At 43.8% G+C, this 21,695-nt stretch overlaps 1 protein-coding gene across 7 annotated transcripts in view; it reads right to left on the reverse strand.

Annotated features, from left to right (window-relative positions):
• The window catches only part of SGMS1 (sphingomyelin synthase 1), a 105,141-nt gene that overhangs the window by 40,724 nt on the left and 42,722 nt on the right, over positions 1–21,695 (reverse strand). For 2 of the 7 annotated variants that reach the window (XM_075423250.1, XM_075423246.1), the window contains exon 2: positions 18,758–18,895. The exons of 4 other annotated variants lie outside the window; for them this stretch is intronic. The gene's annotated coding sequence lies outside the window, so the exon portion shown is untranslated. Of the gene's footprint in view, positions 1–9,925; positions 9,998–18,757; positions 18,896–21,695 lie in introns of those variants that run through there. One more of the 7 variants, XM_075423248.1, reaches the window with a different exon arrangement.

Consider the following 21,695-nt stretch of genomic DNA (forward strand, 5'->3'; position numbering starts at 1 on the left):
ATGAAGTGGGCTTCTTCCACTCCATGGATGAAATAATGGGGGGGGGGGGGGGGGGGGGGCTAGGAGAAGATAGACAGACACCAGCATTAACAAATAGCAGCAGCATCAGGTTTTCTGAGCTCCACCCCAGGAGAGGGAGCCTGTTGCCAGTAATACGAGGGAATCTGCAGAGCTTCATCGAGGAAACACAGAGTGGAAAGTGTATTTTCAGAAGCCGCACACAGAAATCCCTCCATACTGATCTTGTCATACAGAAAAGACATTTTTTAGGAGTTTGGTTTGGGTTTTTTCAATAGATACATGCTCCTGGGCACAGCCCACCAATCCTTGTTCCTAACACATGTAGACAGACAGGTATCAAATACAACAATGTGTTCACAACTAGCTCCTCCACAAATTCCAGTAGCCAAAAGAGTCCACCAGTTTGTCACTAATTTTCAAATACAGGTGAGGAAAGGGGTGGGGAGAAGGTTTGATGAAGGACTCTGAACATCAAACTGTACATCTGCAAGCTCCAATTCAAGAAGAACACAGTGAGCCCAGTCTTTAATTAATTTTAAAAAGTCTTTTGTTTTAAAGATCAACAAAAAAAGCCCTTAGTTTCAACAGTCCAACTCGTCCCTTTCTCAAATAGCTTTTTCCCTAATTTAAGGATTAAAAACCACATAGGTTCATTTTCCTTTTCCTGCAGATCATGCAACATGGCAGCTGGCGCACCCTAGCTCAAGTGAACTAACCATCAGATTTCTTTATTCATAGCTCTTTTAGGAAGGACTTTAACAGTTAAGCTATACCTCCAGCAGGCTGAAGAGTCAAGTCCAACTTCCTCCATTTTAGTTAAAATCTAAGGAGAGGCACGAAGTGTGGAAGAGCCCCTACTGAGCTCCCTGTGCCCTTTTTTCCAGCAGGTTTTTTTTGTAATTCAGCTCCATAACACTCAACGGATGCATCTGCCCAATCTCGTCCTGCTTCCCAGAAGGGATTCTGGAGTAGAACTGGTAATTACTCCTTACCTAAAGATGTAACTCAGCTGGTACCAATTCTGTAAATTCCTCCCTCACATATATATGAGCATATATACGAGGAATCGAAGGACTGATTAGAAGACACGCTACAGGTCGTGGATTCCTTATTATGTAGATGACACTCGCATCTACTTTGGGCCAATAAATACCTCATGGAACAGCAGAAATCACCTGGCAAAGACAGAGCCCAACTTAATCAGTCACTTCTGGCGATAAATGCATTCATATTTGACAAAAAGGCTCTTTTATTACTCCAGCAGATCTTATCTTTGCAATTTTTTCCCCAGTGATCTATGACTGTATGGGTTCAGTGACCTCTAGGCATGTAATGAAGCCTGTTTTCCCATGAGTGAGGTGGGGCCAGAAGGGAGAAGAGATGACAGTTTGACAGGTATTATAGATAATTAAAAGCAAGCTTTGAGAACACCTTTCCAACATGTTTAATCATTATGCATTTAAATATTGCATGTATCCAGACAGATACAACTTAATACCCTGTAAAGCCCTAAACAAATAAAAAGAAACACACTTCATGAACTTTTCCAAAGTACTTGCAAAGGGTTGGGTTTTTTTCCTCCTACACACTTTGGCCAGGACATATTTAGCCTAAGGGCTAAAATGGAGGACAGCCTGAATTGATTACATCATTTTCTTTCTATAGGGTGGAACATCTGGGAGTACTGCTCTCAGTTAAGTGGCTGTTGCTCTGATTCATCTCCACCTTCCCATATTGTGCTTCAATATGAGGATGATGATCACCATAAAAATGCCTAAAGAAGAGAGACAGCCACGGAGTGCTGACCTGCTTGCCTCTTTCCTGATCAGGACACGAGCTGTGTGACACAACACTAGATTTGAGGTTCACTGCTGACACTTAAAGAAATATTTGAGAAATAACTACTACCAAGCTTCATCGCTAATGTTTCTTGGTAATTCAAGCACCGCACGCACTGGCAAGATACCATCCTTCCAAAAGCCTTGCTGGGGAAAGGTCTTCTTGCCTTGACAGCTTAAATACGCCTAAACATCCAAAAAAGTCAGAGTAAGCAGATTACATTCAGTCACCTTTTCCCTTGCCCATCAGTAAAGAAACGATATATTAGTAGATGAAACCCCCAGCACTGAAGGTGGGAAGTAAAGTCTAGTGTAAGTAAAAAAACCCTACATTCACACCACCAAGTACACTCAACCCCAAGGCCCAAGCACTGCAACCCAGATGAAGAAAAATAGCAATGACACTAAATCCAACTGAGCCGCAGGCATGGCCAAGAAACAAAAAGCATAAAGATGTAAAAATGCTGTGGTGTAAAAAGAGGACGGAAGCCTGAGTCAGAGATGAGAAGAAACAAGTAAAAATAAAGTTTAAAAGCAACTGATACACACAGAGTAGCTTTACGTTCTCCCATCTCTGAAGACTTCACAAAACAGGTGACAGTTTTTAAAGCGATGCATTTCTGTCTCCTTAAGTTAGCAAAAAAATCTCCTTCCAATTCAAGGCAGGATTCAACGAAGGAACTATAACCTTGCCTTTTCAGGAGGCATTTTTACAGCACAAAGCAGAATCACAGAATGGTAGGGGTTGGAAGGGACCTCTGTGGGTCATCTAGTCCAACCCCTGCCGAAGCAGGGTCACCTACAGCAGGCTGCACAGGACTGCATCCAGGAGGGTCTTGAATATCTCCAGAGAAGGAGAATCCACAGTCTCTCTGGGCAACCTGTTCCAGTGCTCCATCACCTTCAACATGAAGAATTTCTTCCTCATGTTCGGGTCGAACTTCCTATGCTTCAGTTTGTGCCCGCTGCCCCTTGTCCTGTCACTGGGCACCACTGAAAAGAGTCTGGCCCCATCCTCCTGACACCCACTCTTAAGATATTTATAGGCATTTATAAGGTCCCCTCTCAGCCTTTTCATCAGGCTAAACAAGCCCAGCTCCCTCAGCCTTTCCTCAGAGGACAGCTGCTCCAGTCACCGCACCATCTCTGTAGCCCTCCGCTGGACTCTTGCCAGTAGTTCCTCATCTTTCTTGACCTGGGGAGCCCAGATCTGGACACAGTACTCCAGACGGGGCTTCACTAGAGCAGAGTAGAGGGGAAGAAAAACCTCCCTTGACCTGCTGGCCACACTCTTCTTAACGCACCCCAGGATACCATTGGCCTTCTTGGCAACCAGGGCACACTGCTGGCTCATGGTTAACTTGTCATACACCAAGGACACCCAGGTCCCTCTCCGCAGAGCTGCTCTCCAGCAGGTCAGCCCCAAGCCTGTACTGGTGCATGGGGTTGTTCCTCTCCAGGTGCAGGACCCTGCACTTGCCCTTGTTGAACCTCATCAGGTTCCTCTGCACCCAACTCTCCAGGCTGTCCAGGTCACGCTGAATGGCAGCACAGCCTTCTGGTGTATCAGCAACTCCTCACAGCTTTGCGTCATCAGCAAACTTGCTGAGGGTACATTCTAACTCTTCATCCAGGTCATTGATGAAGAAGTTGAAGAAGACTGGGCCCAGTACTGACCCCTAGGGAACACCACTAGTTACAGGCCTTCAACTAGACTCAGCGCCGCTGATGACAACCCTCTGAGCTCTGCCATTCAGCCAGTTCTTAATCCACCTCACTGTCCACTCATCTAGCCCACATTTCCTGAGCTTCCCAATGGGAATGTTATGGGAGACAGTGTCAAAAGCCTTGCTGAAGTTGAGGTAGACAACATCCACTTGGATGGAGGGAAGCACATGGCTTGCTGGCTACTGACAACTGCTGCTACCAGCACAAAAGCAGGTAACAGTTCAAAGACTGATTACTGATTTCTCATTTCACATGAGCAATATAAATCCATACATCCACCACACATATCTCAAAAACCTTGTAAGTACTTCTTTTTGTCTTTTTGTCTTTTTTTCCTTCAAGTAGCCAGATTCTTGTCACTGACATCAGAAAAAAAAAAAAAAGTGTTACAGGAGCGTTAAAAAGCTACTCTGACCTCCATTTGCTTCAAAACACAGCACTCAACAGCAACTTAGGGAGTAAATTTTTAAATTTACTCGAAATATATAGCCCTTTCTCTTCAGAGCAAAACTATTTAGTCTTAACTACAATATGACCACCTGCTCATTTCAAAGGAAGCATTAGCTATTGCACTGCATCAATACCTGGTATAAACATCAAACCCTCTTCTTAGCATTTAGTATCACAATACACTGAACAACCCATGCCACTCTAAAATTGCTGCTTATTACTCTTAGCTCTTCCACTCCCCATAACAGGTGACCTAGTTTGTGCAAACTCACTGTGCAATGTGTAATGCAGATCTCTCCAGAGATGCTGTGAATGCAACACATCCTGTTGCTTATTATTTATATCAAGCTTATTATTTCTTCTAGCTACAAGGTGCGCTTTTCAGCCAGCATTCTTAAACTGAAATGTCTTTGTAAAGAAAACAGAAAATTGAGGACATTGCTAAGTTTTGAACAGCTTTGACAGAGACCCTTCAGCACATCTGCTTTATGATCCAGAAATTAAGCACTTTTTATTAAAGGTGCAAAAATGCTCATCACTAAAACAAATCTGTTCTGGCCATCACTGCTCCACTCCGTCTTCTGAGGGTTTTCAACCCGCAAATGTGTATATTCCTGTTTGATATAACATGATTTTGAATAGGCCAGTGGCAAAAAAAAAAAAAAACCAACCCAAAAACAAACACGACTCAGTGGACACCCCCCCATCCTATCACGTTCCCTACTGAGAAATAACCTGAAACTTCATTTTTGTATATATAATAATATTTATTATTATTATATCTGTATTACAGCATTAATGGCCCTTACAACTTCTTAAATGCAAGGCTGTTAAGAAAGGACAGTTGCTTTTGAAACTGAAAAAATGTCATTATAATTACCTTAATGGAGTTCTGACATATACTAGAAACATTAAAATGTTGACTTTAAAATCTATGAAATATTTATTAAAATAACTTCCAGAAATGCCAGGTTAAATGTTTAGGTGTATCAAACACAAAGGTTGGTTGTGGAGTACTGATGTACTCATCAGCTCCAGCAATTAAGTTTCCCGAGAGGAACGCTGTGTCATGGAACGTGTGACTCATGGAGTAATGTCCGGAGGAAACCCCACTTCTCTTTCGCTTCCTATAAAAAGCTCAACCTGCTTTTAAGTTGGAGTTACCCGAACAAAAATCTTTCCTCCAAGAAAGGAGCTAATTTCAGCACCACTTGCTTCAGAATGTGTGTAAGAATGAAGGTGTATTCTAAATCACTTACAAAGAGGATGAACATGCAACCTGCCAGCAAACCAGAGCCTTCTGGAAACTCAGTTGAAAACATCCCTGGCTCCTCCTTCAGAATCAAAACAAACAGAAAAGAAATATGTTGTTGTATTTGAGCACGTTTGTATTGTGACCTCGCATTGGTTTTGCAACCTCATGATGTTTAGGCTGGCTGACCTGTTCCTGGGCAGCTCCAAGTTCACTCCTCTTCTGCACAGTCACGGGACTCCACCACATTGCGACAGCTCTGAGGGATCACACACACTTACATATCCCCTCCCCGGATGCGTCCCCATGCTCTCGCTCTGACTGAAAGCTGTAAAAACGATGGCAGAAACACCAGTGGGACCCCCACACATCCTGGAAGTCTGCCAGCACCTTGGACCTTTTGCTGCTGATGAAGTGAGCCTCCACACCACTTCTGTTGTCCCAGTCATGCAAGCAGCTTAAATTTCTGGAGTTCTCATCTAACTGGCATCATCTTTGTAAATGGATAAAATGGGTCATTTTGCTCATCATGCGCACTTCCCTGGGATCCAGGCTGTGTACATTCTTCTGCTGTTCCTGCTTAAATGCCACGGTTGCCCTTCATATTATCGGAGAAACACACGGATTTTCTCAGTGGCAGCTCTGCCATTAGAAGCTGGAGTTGCTCTGTGGAGTCTAACGCCCAGCACATCTCGACAGGCAACAGTAAAGACAAACAAGGCGGCACACTGCGTTACTGCAATTCACTTTCATACAGCAGATGTGCAATCAGATATCCAGTTCAAAACAAGTGTTTAATACCACTGCGGTCACATTTTAACCTAGAAGAGCAAAGCTTTCCATAAAAGTGAAAACTAGAAACAAGGCACCCTTTTCAAACTCACCGTCTCAACTAGGACATTTTTCACACAGCAGGGTGTCATTCACATGTGGCCACATGCCGCATCCAGCTACAGTGCTCCTAGCTCATGAAGTGCCACTCCTATTCTCTCATCCACTTATTTTTTCCTACATGACATCTTATTACTCAGGTGTGTCAAAATCCTCTGGCTAAAAAAGTTATCGCATAAGAACATCAATTTGGTTGTATTTCTTCCAACCCAAAAATTTCAACCTTCTGTTTACAGGCAGGCAACAGACTGTTTCCTCACCAAATACTGCAATGGGACACACACTGGTAGCACCACTCAAAGAGTTAAAGAGTTAATTCCTTTGTTATCTGCCCCACATCTTGCTACAACACTGCTGGTTTTGTGTACCAGTAGTTTGGCTTGTATCAGGTGCTCCAGCTTCTTTAAAGCCTTGGACAGAGCAAGTTGGCCTTACCCAGAAACATGGAATGTAGTGATGGATGCCAGCTGCTGCTGCCATCATCCAAGTAGCAATCAAGAACCTTTCAGGAAAATACCCTTGCTTGTTTTTAAGTATGGCTGCCTGGATATAGCAACTCACTAATTCGTTATGCACAAATGGAGCCAAAATGTCCATATTTGGGCTTATGCAGATCATGGCAAGGCAAATGCTTATCCTTTCAGAAAAAAAGGAGTTTATACTGAAAGCACATTTCATTAACACATGGTACCACTTGCTTGTAGGCCTGCCCAGCAATCCCTATATTAGAACACTGAGTTTTGAAATTGTACTAATGCTGATCTCTACGCCAAAGAGGGGCAGAGACATGAGACTTGGCTGTTTCCCCCGATTTGCTCCATTCTTCAGCAGCAGCACTGCACCCTTCTGCAAACACCAATTTCAGGCTCTGCTGTCGCTATCTCTTACACTTCAAAAGGAGTTTCTTATTAACCTGAAAGGCCAACCAAGTGGCCAACACTTTCCAGTACAAGCAAAATTAACATCTTAAAAAAGAAAAAAAACCACCTCATGAAAAACAAAAAACAAAGCTAGAGTTAATATGTGATCATGTTTTGTGCTAGAGGTCAACAACAGGGCTCCTGGGTGTGGAGGGGGCTTTCTCCTGTTAAACTGACCCAGTCTCCACATCCTGAGTATTTGTTTGCACACCATGAGTGTCACACAGAATACAAACCAGAGAGAAATCCAACTCCTTAATTTGCAATATATTTTTGCGGCACTTCAGCAGGATGGTTAATTATCTCAAACACATGACCTACACTTGCTGTTCATGCAATGAACATCATCTCTCCCGTACCCAGGTAGTGGACCCAGAACAACACATACCCCCTACAAAGACTGTGAAGATGAAACACAAGCCAGTTACTGATTAATCACTTCCTCTGGTTCCCTTTTTTTTCCTACGTAAGTGAAAGTAAATATTCACAGGTTAAACGGCACTGACGCAGACATACTCACCTACCCAATACCTTACTCATTAATAAGCATGATTTGGATTAACACTGCAAATGAAGGCTTCAAATATCCAGTTCCTCCAGCCCAAGGGCAAAGGGAACAACAGAACAGAAGCGATAAGGAGCTATTTGTGAGGACTGAGGGGTGTTGTATTTTCAGTATCCTGTGTCGGTGCAGCTGGTGTTATCACTGCTTTACACACGGGTGAGCCGTGCGATCGCATCATTGCAACACACATCCTCTTCTTGCGACTTCCACCCATAGCACATGGCGAGTGCCACGCGTTTATCTGGGTTCAAAGGATGACCAGATGAATTCAGAGCAGTAAAGAAGAAGAAATGATGCTCAGGAAGCCTGAGCCATTAATCACTAAAGGCTCGAAGGGCTTATTGGGGAAGTTTGTTTATATGCCCCTTTACACTCCTTCCAGAAAAAACAGGAATATACAGCAACGCCACCACAAGCCATGGGCTGGTTTTGGTATAACTCAAAACCTAACCGTACTTATATCTCTACCAATAATCAAAGTGTGACAAAAATGTTCCCAGCCTCTATTTTCAGGCACTGGCCTGTCAGACCTTGTTTTTATAACCTTGACCTCTGTGATGCGTGCTCCAGGCCCAGGAGGCTTGTTTGTCCCACAAGGCAAGTGTATAACACTTCCTGCAGGAAGCATCACTTGGGCCGCAGAAGCAAAGGGCATGATGCCACGCTGGAAAATATGGCAAGGTACCTAAGGACAATACTAGAGATTCTGTTACATCAAAATTACTTCAATCTGCTTGTTAAAAGATAGGACCTTTGATCAATTTATGGGTTTTCCCTCTGATGAACACTTACAGACTGGGCAGTCATTTTCTCTAGTTCAGTTTATTCCTATAGGAAGCACAAGCATCCATTCTGTGTAAGCATTAAAAATGACCCCCTGGTCCTTCCACCAGGACTATTAAAACTCTGCTTCCTAGCACAGATATCCCCCCAAAATTCAGCATTTACTGAAAATCCAATTATTATATGCAAACTTTGTCACAAGCACCCAAATTTGTCTCTTTGACTACTACGTTGAGCACTAACCTGAATCGGGACCTGAAGAAACTTCATCCTGCTCCCACCGAAGCCAAGTCTCTGCAGGTTTGACCACAAAAAGCACTGTGCACCCCAGGCAGAAGTTGAAGCCTGTATTTTCCATCACATTTTAAGTTGTGCTTACATGAAGCATCCATCCACACTGGATGAGGCTTGATACGTACCAACTTCTAAATCTCTTCGGGAGTTACATACTTTAGAAGGATGAACATGCATAGATTTGATTTGCAATCAAACAGCAGATTTAATTTCAACTCACTTCCTATTCATACATTTAGTTTTAATGATGAAGGATACATCCACAGCCTATATACAACCTTACCAGAGAAACCACTAGTTCTCTGAATACTAAAAAAGCCTGTAAGTGTATTTAGACAGTAAACATATTACTCAGTATCATACACAGAGCAGCAAAATTGCTAAATCAAGCTATGGCCAAATACCTTTCTCCTGGCATTCATTTTGGCTAGTGTTTACCATGTTCACACTTGTATTTCTGTTCTTGACACCAGTCACAATGGAAAGACTACACATCTCTTCAAAACCCACACAGGAGGCCATCATGCCATTCTGAACTCAGTGTTGATCCTGCAAGTCCTCGTATGATCAAAGCACAGATGAAGGGAATCAATCCGCTAGGTTACTTTGCTGCCTCTTGGTTATTCCCAGTGGATTATCCAAAGTCAGAAATAACTGGAGCTGATTCTGTGAGAGCTGGGTGGGATAGATGTGTGTATCAAACTATGGACTGTCAGAGGTTCTACCCCTGCAGTTCACAAAAATGAAATTCTGTACGGAGTTTTAAAATCTCTCCTGGATTTCAGGAGAGCAAACTTTGGTATCTGCAGGGATGTGCTTGAAGAATCCCACGGGGTACAGCCTTGGAGAGAAGAGGGCTTCAGAAGAGCTGGTTGATATTAAAGGATCACCTCCTCCAAGCTGAAGAATCACAGAATGGTCTATCCCAACAAGCAGGTAATCAAGCTGAGGTGGCAGGAGGCCTACATGGAGGAGCAAGGAGCTCCTGACCAAACCCTAGCTCAAATGAAGTGCAGGGGCAGGTGACCCGGGAGGAATTCAGGATCACTGATCACGTGGGGATGAAAGCCAAAGCCCATCTGGAGTTGAATCTGGCAAGGGATGGGAAGGGTGACTAAGACAGACCTTCAGGAATTGCAGGCCCCTGAGATTACGGGGGAAGTCTAGAGCAAGAAAGACTTACCTTTAGTAGAAGAGGTTCAGGTTAGGGTAGATTGCACATACACCAGTCCATGGGACCAGATGGGATGGACCCACAAAAGCTGAGGGAGCTGGCCGATGTCATCGTGAGGCTATGCTTGACTATCTTTGAATAATCATGGCAGTACAGAGAGGTTCCTGATGACTAGAGGAAAGCAAATGTCTTCAGCAAGGGCAAGGAAATGGATCTGGGGAACTACAGGTCAGTCAGCCTCACTTTGTCCCCGGGAAAGAGCAGCTAATTCTGGAAACCATTTCCAGTCACACAAAGGACAAGAGGGTGATCAGGAGTAGTCAGCATGGATTTATGAAGGAGGAAAATCATGCTTCACCAGCCTGGCCTCCGCCTATGATGAAACAACTGGCTTGGTGAAAGAGCAGAGTGCAGAGGACGTTGTCTTTCTTGACTTTAGTAAGGCTTTCAACACAGTCTCTTATAACGTCCTCAGATAAGCTAGCAAAGTATGGACTAGACAAGTGGGCAGTGAGGTGGACCGAAAACTGGCTGAACAGCCAGGCTCAGAGGGTTGTGATCAGTAGCAGAAAGTCCAGTTGGAGGTCAGACACTAGTGGTCTACCCAGGGTTGATATGAGAGCCAATATTGTTTAACCTCTTCTTAATCATCTGGATGACGTGCAGAGTGTACCCTTCGCAAGTCTGCCGACAACACAAAACTGGGAGGAGTGGCTGATACACCAGACGGTCACATTCCCACTCGGATGAACTTTGAGCAAAGGGCAGACAGGAACCTCCTGGTGTTCAAACAAAGGAAAGCCAAAGTCCTTTATCTGGGGAAAAATGTCCCCAAGTACCAGTGCAGGCTGGGGGCTGACACACTGCAAAACAGCTCTGCATAGAAGAACTTGTGGTTCTGGATGACAACAAGCTACGATGAGTCAGAAAATGCCCCTGACAGCAAAGGCTACCAGCATCCTTGGCCTATTAGAAGTGTTGCCAGCAAGTCAAGGTGAGACCATACCTGGAATGCTGGGTCCAGTTCTGCGTTCCTTGGTGCAAGAGAGACATGGACATACTGGAGAGAGTCTGGCAAAGGGCCACTAAAATGACTAATACACTGGAGTACCTCTCCTATGCGGAAAGGCTGAGAGCTGGGACTACTCACCCGGGAGAAGAGAAGGGTCAGGGGGGATTTTCATCAATGTATACAAATGCCTGAAGGGAGGGTGCAAAGAGGAAGGAGCCAGGTTATTCTCAGTGTTGCCCTGTGTCAGGACAAGATGGTACAAACTGAAACACATCAGATTGTAAGAAAAAACTGTTTTATTGTGAGGGTTGTTGAACACTGCATCAGATTGCCCAGAGAGGTTTTAGAGTCTCCACCCTTGGAGATATGCAAAACCCAACTGGAGATGGTGCTGGACAACCAATTCTAGGTGACCCTGTTTGACCATGTGTGAGAGACTGAAAGAGTTAATGTCTGTGAGAACTGAGGGGGTAAATGTCTCAAATATTGTGATAAGACAGGTCATGGTCTGCCCAGCAACAGACTACAGGTGAGAAGTTAGTTAACACAGGATGGGGAGGGCGTATCAGAGGATGTGCAGTTCCATGTTCTGATGTGCCTTGTCAGAGTTCATACAGAGTTCATCTGAGGAAGGGGCTTATGATCACCCCCACCCTCCACTGGCACCTGCACAGAAGATCATGAACTTTCTGGAACAAGCACCATGTAAGTCCTCAAGAGGTATAACAGGGTGGAGACAAGACTGTAAAAAGTACCACTACAAAGAGCCAGGCGTGCGCCCACCACCAGAGAATTGCCCCATCCATCATCATCATCGCAGCATCCTAGGGTTGTGATACCTTTCTCTCCTCTTTTCTTCTTTCTTTCCTTTTCCTCTTACATATATTTCCACTAAGAACTCCTTTTCACACTTTCCAAGTTTCAAGTTACCTCTATCATACATAAAACTTTCAATTGATTAACTTTTAATTCACTTTAGTTTAGCCCGAGCAGATTTATAGAATCTTAAGTTGCTCTCCCCCACCACCTTAGGTGTGACACGACATTAGAAATTGGTGTCACAGACAGGATCCCCTCATCAGTGTTAAAGTGATCATTTGGGACCAGGCTTTTATTGCAGCCCTTCTCTAAGAGTAGTCATATCCATGGGGAGACAGTCCTCTGAGAACTGATAAGGGATCTGATTCCCATACTTGTAGGAGACAGTCCTCCTACCACTGATAGAGGACCTGATCCCCACCATTGTAGGGCTCAGGATGGCCTCCCTGGGAGATCCGATTGTAGATTGTACCGCTGTACTGGAGAGGTTAGAGGGCTATAATGCCTGATCTTCTCCCCCGGGGTATGACTTGGGCCCATAATAATTAGCACGATTCACAGATGCAGAGGAAAGAATCTCCACGTTAGCTAAAGAATGAAGGTTGAAACTTGGAAAAGGGAAAGCACTAGTCTGTGCGGTTTCAGGACCTGCTCAGGCAGCAGCACAAAGGGATAAACACGTGACCCAGCAAGCAAAAGGGAAGGTAATAAAATCTCTTCAAGATTTAGTGAGAGCGCTCTGCAGGAGCAACTAGAGAATGAGACTGAAAGTCTCTCTGATCAGCTTGTCACCGTGCAGGTAACTAACCCAAGGCTACACATCACATTAACGGAGACTTTGGAGTGGGAAAAGATATTAAAGAAGCAATTAGACGAAACCCATTCGCAAATTCATGTAGAAAGTAGGGGTGTAAAAGCTGATGAAGAAAGAGAGTTGGAATTGCTGTACCGTTTTAAAGACTCACAACATGTAAAAGAACTGCATTTTGCTGGAAAGGAAGAGGTCAGCATGCAGCCTCTAATTAAGACCGAGACTGTAGATGATGGTCAAGGGGGAGCCCAACACATTATCACTTTTCCTCCGGGTCCCCTTAAGATTCCAGTCACCTTTTTAGTATATATGGGAACTCAAATGTTGGCTCTCCAGACAGATGTTGCTAACCTCAGTGGCATAGCTGCCAACAGAAAACAGGTTTGGGTCACAGATGTTTTTGGATATTCTACATCATAGCTGACAGCTCAAGTTAAGTGTTGGCTGCCTGGGATGAACCTGCAACAGAGAGTATCACAATCTTAGAGGCTTTACCAACCAATATTCTGTGGTTCGATTTGCTTAAAGGGCGTGTCTGGGTGGACTCAGGGGGGAAAGAGTGGGTATTCGGTCTCTCAGCTGCCTAAATGCGATTATTCCAACCTGTGCCAGAATTACCCTCTTCAGGAACCGTAAATGTTAAATCTTACCCTCTTCCCTTAGGGGCCCAAGAGGGAATAGCTCCTGTCATAACTGAGCTGCATGAGCATGGGATAATTGTCTCAACTCACTCATCCTACGATTCTTCAGTGTGGCCAGTCCATAAACCAAACGGAAAGTGGCAGCTAACAATTGACTACCAGTGACTAAATGCCAAAACAGGCCCGTTAACCATGGCCACAACTAACATAGCTGAACTGACCCCAACCATACAGGATCTGCCCTCTGATCACCCAGACCAGACTGCCCTCCTTCCCTTATAAAACCAGCTCCTCTGTTTGAACCTCACCTAAAGAAAGCATGGTTTACTAATGCATCCTCAAAAAGAGAAGCAAAGGTATGGAAATACCAGGCAGTAGACTTACATGTTGATTCAGGAAAACAGATTGTAACAGAAGGGGAGGGAAGGGCTCAAGTAGGGGAGCCGATAGCAGTTTGGAGTGTGATAAAGAGACAGGGTGTATTTAAAGGATGCACTGAGTGTCTCCCTTTCTGGGAACAAAATCAGTGGGAGGTTAATCCAGCACCTGTGTGGCAAAGAAAAATGGGAAGAAATTTTAAATATTGCTAAACAGGAGACTTTCTTGGCGGGACGAGTAGCTTTACATCAACAGGGAGATCACCCTGCCCACATTTTGAATGATCAGGTAGATTCACTAACCTGTTTAGCTACAATTGCAGAAGGAGCTGAGGTAGAGAAGTGGGATCACCTGTTAGAATGGTTACATGTGAAACACAGTTATTCAGGGTTTAAAGACCTTTTCAAGTGGCTGGGAGCAGGGTCCTGTTAACCAGAAACAGTGTAACATTCATTTCTGCTTGGGGTCAGCACCACACCTGATTAGAAAAGCATCCCTTGCTAGAACCCCCCCTCCACTTGCAGAGTGGGAAGGGCCTCTGGGAAGCTTGGCAAGTTGATTACATAGGACCTTTTAAGAAGTCAGACAGGAAACAATATGTTCTCATTGGGGTGGAAGTGGTATCAGGACTTACTCAGGCTGAGGCCGTTGCATGAGCAACCAGGAAAAAGGACAAAGGATCCAACAACACCATCCCACCATCCGCGACAGCCCATTCTAGTGGACTTACCAATGGTAGGGGAAGTACCCTTAATTCTAAAAACTCTGCTTAACCTATATGCCTGGACAGCCACTGATGCTCACGGAAAAGACGACTGGATGAACACCAGATGCATTGTGCCATCCTTCTAAACTTGTCCCATAAGTGGGACTTGACACCACAGCGGGCTGAACAAGATGACCTCCAGAGGTCCCCACCAACCTCAACCAGTCTGTGATTCTGCGATCATTTTGCAGTTCATGTGCGCACTCAAGTTATCATTTATGATAGGGAGAAACACAATGAAGATTCAGGAGAACTATCTCAGTCCTGTCTAAGGTCCACCCATGGCAGAAACTCACAATGTCAATGCTGACAGATCACGCACCAGCCCAGCAGGAGGCAACACGTGCCATATCTCACTCTTGAGGCTGAGATCCAGTTTCCAGTATGAGCTAGCTTGCCTTTGCTATGATTTGGCTCAAATTCGGCTTTCTCAATGTGGCACAGGGGTCAGAGACTGGGAACGTTAACAGACCAGTCAGGACGTGTTTCATCAGACTGCCTGGTATGATCAGATTCCCTAAATCTCTCTAACAGTCTCCATTTCCCTCAAGTTTTGCCCTTTTTTTGTTGTTGTTTTTGGTGTGGTTTTTTTTTTAACATCACTTTTTTGATGAACTCTTTAAAAAAAAAAAAAACACCCACCCTCAGCTCCACAAATACTCTGTATCACCTCTAAAAATCAGAAGATGATTCTCTTCTTTTATAACAAAGCAAGTCAGACATAGATATCTTCTAGATTTACTAGCTAAAATCTTCATTGACTTGGCAGGTACCTACTTACTGGTGTAAGAGAACAGAAGTCCTAAAGATTTTGATTTTCAGGCCAAGAGATAAATCAAAGTTGTAATTTCTTTAAATCTCCAGCTTTCCCCGTTCCCACAGCTGGAGGTGGTCTGACAAAAAGAGGCCAGTGGGGGTCATCAGTAACAGCTGGAAGTACAAAGTTGATCCTATCTACTAAGACTTCGCCATAAAAAAAGTTCAGGAACAGGGAAGCCTCCATGGGGAATTCAGGTTTTCGTACAGAAGCTGAACATAAAACATGTTTCTACCCAACCGTTAGCGCATTTGTCCTGACTGGTTCTCAGTTTAGCACACCTCCTCCTCCTTTTCCTCTCTTAGGAAACAGAGCGAGTGCACTGGGGGCTGGGAAGGGAGAAGGAGAGCACAGCTGAGATCTACCATGACAGCTGTCACATTTGTGGCCAGAGCACTTGCAGTCTCTTCATTCAGTAAAAAAAGACAACACTGCAATTTTTAAACTGACTAGCTGCACATGTTTGTTCACAGGGATTTAAAGGCCAGCCACAATTCTGGCTTCTTGCCATGGGTATTTTTCAACGTTAGCCTTGTGTCATTGAGCCCAGTGCTGAGACCCACGGAGCGCCCCAGGTTGCAAGGGATTTCTGGGGCTTGGTTGGTCTGGCCCTTGCTTCAAGCTGGGCTAGCTCCGAAGCTAGGTACGAGGTACATTTTCTGGTAGTGTCTACTGCTCCACGCAATACCATGTTTCATACTAGTGCTAGGGAAGGTTTTTAAGGACTATTCCATTTGCAGCTGCCAAGTTAGATTTTAGTATAATCTAACAGATGAACAAAGAGATAGCCCTGAAACAATATAAATTCACTGCACTGATCTCCTGGTCTTACTGATGGTGCAGATTCTCAGCTCACCTACAGCTGCCTTTAGAAATCCTGCAGCTGTGAACATGAAAATTAGACCAGAATCTCAAAACATCAAAGCAATTCATCCTAGTGAGGCTAAGCAGTCAGTTTCTTTACACTTGCAGCACTCTTAGCACACAAGAAACTCCATTTATACGGTACTTTTCTCGTGGGCGATATAAGCTACTATTTCATACTGAATTAAAACCGGTAAAGCAGAACCAACTAAACAGAAATAAGTACAGAACCCTCTCTGGACTTGCAAAGGACAAAGAGAGGCTGCTAATTACAGCCTAACTCATCTCCTCACTACCATAAAAGCAATAGCAACTCCATCTTTATAATGCGCATCAGCACTGGCGTTTCATTAAATTGGAGATTTTATTCCCCTATTGCAGGTCTGCAGGGTGCGCATGAAGGCAAAGTGATGGCAGATAATGCCCATGCAAGAGTTTGCCTTTCCCCTTGACCTACAGTTCAGGAAAGGGACTGTTGTCTCGCAACATATTCCCTGCATGTCTGGGTCCAAAGTAGTCCTCTCCTCATTTCACTACTCCAGAAGGTCACCAGCAGCCCTCTGCCTTTCTACTCCAGGCAACCCTGCACCATCTCTTCCCTGGATACCTTCAAGGCCTTGAACAGGGCACAGGGACAGTATAAGAAGTATGGGAACCTACAGATCCTTATGGGATCTCTACACAGCCATTTTGTAGCTAGACTCAACAACAGCAACAATACAGACTTACTCACAGGCACATCTACAGGATCACACGATAGGGTACAGTGGTACCCGTGACTTGGACATCTTGAAATCCAAAAGGCACCGTGCACTGTTCCCAATTTCACAGCTGCTCCCAGCACCAACACAGTAGCACTACCATACGAAACCATCTTGCAAGATGCTAATGCTGGGGCTGACAGACCTGACCCTTCTGCTCTGCAGGTATCCCCCGACATAGTATTTTCTAAACAAGGGAAGAGACCATGGCAATTCTCCCCTGAGAGAAGATGTTAGCACAGGCTGAGCACACAACCTAGAGACCTGATTTCCCATCTCTGCTGGTGTAAGACCTTGTCTTCCCTCTGTGTCAATGCCAAAAAGAAAAAGCTACGGCAGATAAAGACCTTCACAACACAGCAAAAACGTAAGTACATCATCAATACTAAAGCACTTTCCCACATAGTAATTTGAAATCTCAACAGCAACAATGAAGTGCAACAATCAAAACTTTACATGAGCCTAGGTTGTTAGACACAACACAAGTTAAAAGTTACCTACATGACAAGTTACAGCTATTTGTTGGTGGAAAAAAGCACCACTCGCTCACGTTTCAGATTCAGATCCCCACTTAAATTTACGATCCTTGTATAAATTCAGTTTCTCACATATCACAGTCCTCCTCTCCTCAGCTCCAACTTTCTAACTGCTGCTGCAATTTCCAGTTTCCTCAGGTGAGCACCTTGTTTCTGTACAAAAGGTCTAACACTTCTTAGCAGTGGCGTAGTAGTATTTTACGTAACATAGTACAGATGAAATAGCTTATTGTTAACCATTTCAACATAGATTAAGAGTCAGTAGTTTAGCATGTAAAAGCAACTGTTGCAGGCAGCTTATGAAATACAGCTAATAAGCATGAGCAGCAGGAAATACTGGAGGTGAAACGCACAGACAAGCCAGGCTTCCATTGGGAAAAAGAAGCAGCTTGACTTGCAAGGTAGCTGACAGTTTTTAGTCCTCTGACACCGAACCCAAGTTCACACAAATATTCTCATCTTCAAAGGACGTTAATCCACCTGGCTCTGAACACAGGTACAATTTTCTGTCCTCACGGGCAAACTTGCTATTTGTTTTAACACCCATTAGTTGTGGATTTTAAACTCCTCAGCTTTCTTTTGATGTTGTTTTTGTTTCCAACACAGCCACTGGCTGCATATGCTTAACATTTGCATTAGAGCAGCTCGCCACATCATACTTGTATTAGACTGCTCTATTTCCTCAGCATACCGCAAGCTCGTCATCTTCTTCAGTGTGATCCCTTCTCCCCTACCACCAAGAAAGCCTGGCCTGTTTGGAAAGGACTCCTGAACATCCTCCATTTCCAACTCACATATGCAAGGTCAACATCATTATCCAATTGAGAGAACAAAAAACACACCAAAAAGCATAGCGACTATTTTTCAGTACCGACTGGGCTAAAAACCTACCGCCAGCAGATTGTATTGAAAGAATCCTTGATTTTACCATTCTTGTTAGAAGTCTTTTGTAAATGCAGGAGTTTGCTCAGAAGACATGCACAGACATCCACAAATGCTATCTCAAAATAAAATAGTTCTCACACACATTCTTGTCATCCTCAGAAAGATATAGCGTTTCTTTGTATCGCCAAGTCAAATCTACTGCAATCAGTAACTAAAAGACAGGTCAAGTGCTTTTTCTGCCTAAGCAATTTATGCTTAAATCATAATAATCTATGCAGAAAATGCAGAGGAAAAAGTCAAGTATGACTTAATAAACTCTTGTTAATTCCTGCTGTAAACAGGTTCGCTTTTTTCCTGCAATTACAGAAGAAGGATTTTTCTTCCCCTACCACTATCACATGCCACAAGCAGCCTATTGTTTGGATTTAACCATGCAGCGCTCTTGATGTAAATGCACAGCTCACTTTAGCACACTGGACTGCATGTAACTAAAAATCGAACGGAAGGCAATTCAGTCCATTATGATAAGAACAGTGCTTTGTAGTAAATACCTGTTTGGAGCAAACAGAGACCTGCTTTGGCTCAGCTACAGAGATGACAGAGCCCGCGCATACCAGAGAAGTCTTGCAATACTTCCAAATATCCAGGTGCTTGCACATACGTTGTGTATCAGATGACAGCTTAGAAGCCTGTTGAAAGCAAACATCACGCAGATCAATTGCCACAAATCCAGGAAGCCAAAAATTGCTCAAGACTATATCTGTATGCCTCCCTGCACAGAAACACCATGGTCGCATCCTCTCTCATCCAAAAACTGATTCAAAATCAGTTGGACACACCAAATGAATCATCTCTGTGCACTGATACTTTAACTCTGAAAACTCCTGCTCTGTTCCTCTGGTAAGTGAAGTGAAATGCTGTAAGCTCTCTCGTAGCTGTGGCAACAGCAAATGCAAATCCTGCCACACTGCAAAACTTCATCACAGCCTCCTCCAGCACATGTGAACTACATGAGAGCAAAACCACCCTTTCCCCTCACCCCCCTAAAAATAAACCAGGTCTCCAAAAGCTGTTCCCTCCCCCAAAGCAAAAAAAAAAAAAAAAAAAAAAAAATCAAATCGGCAGGGCAGAGTTTAGCCAGACTTACATTGTTTCAGCAAGATTTGTACCAGCTGTGCTTGAAGGCGCTTACAAAAAGGGCCCAGAAGAGTTTAGAAATGGCACACAAGAAGAGATGCAAGGTCTCTCAGGCACAACTGCAAAGACTATACCCACTGTTTAAATTAGGTGAGGAGCTACTGTATTTGCAGCCTTGAGTTTCAGGCTGACCAAATCATACCACTAGTGTTTTAATACAATAAAGTTACCAGTGGGTATTTAGGCATAGAAGAGAAAATGGGTTTAAAAGTGACACACTCTTAAAAAATAATCAGATTTCTAAAGAATATCAGCATATCTAAATGCAAAGATACGCTCTCCCAAGAGCTCGTTTCAGGAGACATGTCAGATATTTCTAATTAAGATGCAGCCAGTAACTGCATATAACAATGAAAGGTTAAAAAACAACTGATGAACGTGGAAAAAAAAAAAAAGGAAAAAAAAAGACAGCATTACCTAACAAGTTTCCAGCAGCAAAGACTGTGTGAACTGTAAGACCTGAATTGCAAATTTAGCTTTGGTGAGAATTTTACCTCTGAGCCCAACAGATGCTTGCAGGATATCTACCTGTGGTTTGCAAAAACTACTCAGATGAGCTTCAACATTCTGAATGGCAAGCAAAGAGTAAAAGCCCCAGTTGATGCCTCCTGCATGCTAAGAAGTTACAGTGGGGAGCTTCTAGTCTTCCAGGTTTAGGGGTGGGTGGTGGTTTTATTTTGGAGCGGGGATTGTTTGTGTGTGTTCTGTTGTGTTGGGTTGTTCATTTTTGGGGGGAATTTTTTAAAGGACAGTTGGGGTTACTGTGTGCAAATAGTTTTAGAGAGTGAAAACTCTGCAACCTAACCTTCACCTACTTACAAGCAAAGGAAATTTAATCCCAGATTCGGGTCATTCTGTCTGGTAGCAAAGCAACAGAGCTAAAAATGAAGGAAAAGGAGAGTTACCATGGGGATACCAAGATGAGCCACTTCTTGGCTCTCTTGGCACCACGTGACATTTCAGCCGTGAGTGAAGAACTCAGCAGATGGGATAGAAAACAAAAAAATGTAAAAAAGGTCTCTGGATTACAGCAAAGTTTAGGTTTTTAAATCCAATTTGCTAACTGCTTATGGCTACAGAAATACAGGCAAACAATATTTATCTATAAACCACTCTATCTCTCTATAAGTCTATTGCCACTGTGCAATAAATATCTGCTTTCCCTGCCAGCAGTCATCATCTACAATTTTTGGTTCCTTACAGTAAATTCCGTTCAAGCACAATCAAAAATAGAGCCTTTGCTGCCTTCAGTAAGAGCTATCACTTGCCTTTCAGAGGCAACAAAGCAGGTCAGTATTTTTCATCTTACCCATAAATACAGAAGCAGCCACTTCACAGCAATAGACATGAGCAGTCAGAGTCCAAGAGAGATTAGAAGAGGGATAAGTCACTTTGAATTTACTCTCAAAGTTATCACACAGGTCACCATATCCACACCTTGGGATGGAGCCCACTGAACCAAGACTCTCTTCTAATTTTCAAGGTATCACTGCTTTAGCAGCACACTGCTGCAAAGCTGCTGTGTGTGCGGGTACGGTATGAGCTGACCCGACCACATACTTACCCGTACTTTGATTTTCACGCCACTCAGTCCAGTATAAATTTTTAAACATCTCCTGCTCGGAGTCTTTCTTCACTATGCAAAATCATAGAATGGTTCAATGTTTGATTCCCTCCCCCCCCCTCGCCCTTTACAGCTGCCAATTTCTTTGTAGCATGTCAAAACAGCTCTGATTCAAAGGACGTTATTCCACCTGCATCCTCCTCCACCTCCCAAAGCCTCCTAACACCCACACGCTGCCAAGTGCCAAAATCTCCTGGGATTCATATACCAGCCAAGAAAACCACCTCTCTGTAGTAAAAAGCGCCATACAGTGTAAGAAACCTTCACCCTGCAAGTCACCCAATAACTTCCACAGTGCAATCTCAGAGTTTCAGCCCTACCCAAACATTATGTCACACTGAATATCGCCTGTCTCCAATGATCAGGTAATTGGATCATCACCCTGGGCACCAGCTGGCAAGCTGCCACTCCAACCTACCCAGCTATTAGCACTCTCATATTAACTCCAAATTGCAAAACTTTGGTAAAGGAACACAGCGGATTATCCAAGACAACTGCTGCTATAATCTGCTTTTACATACCAACTTTTTATCACCTGAATCATTTGCTACGATGCACCTGTTTCCCATTAGGTACCAAAAATATCAAATAATACAGAAGCCAAGAAATCCCACACCTAATCTCCTACTCAAACTTGTAGCCCATGCGTTAGCAGACATCTACATGAC

The sequence above is a fragment of the Opisthocomus hoazin genome, chromosome 6 (genome assembly GCF_030867145.1).
Source record: "Opisthocomus hoazin isolate bOpiHoa1 chromosome 6, bOpiHoa1.hap1, whole genome shotgun sequence".
NCBI classification, from domain to species: domain Eukaryota; kingdom Metazoa; phylum Chordata; class Aves; order Opisthocomiformes; family Opisthocomidae; genus Opisthocomus; species Opisthocomus hoazin.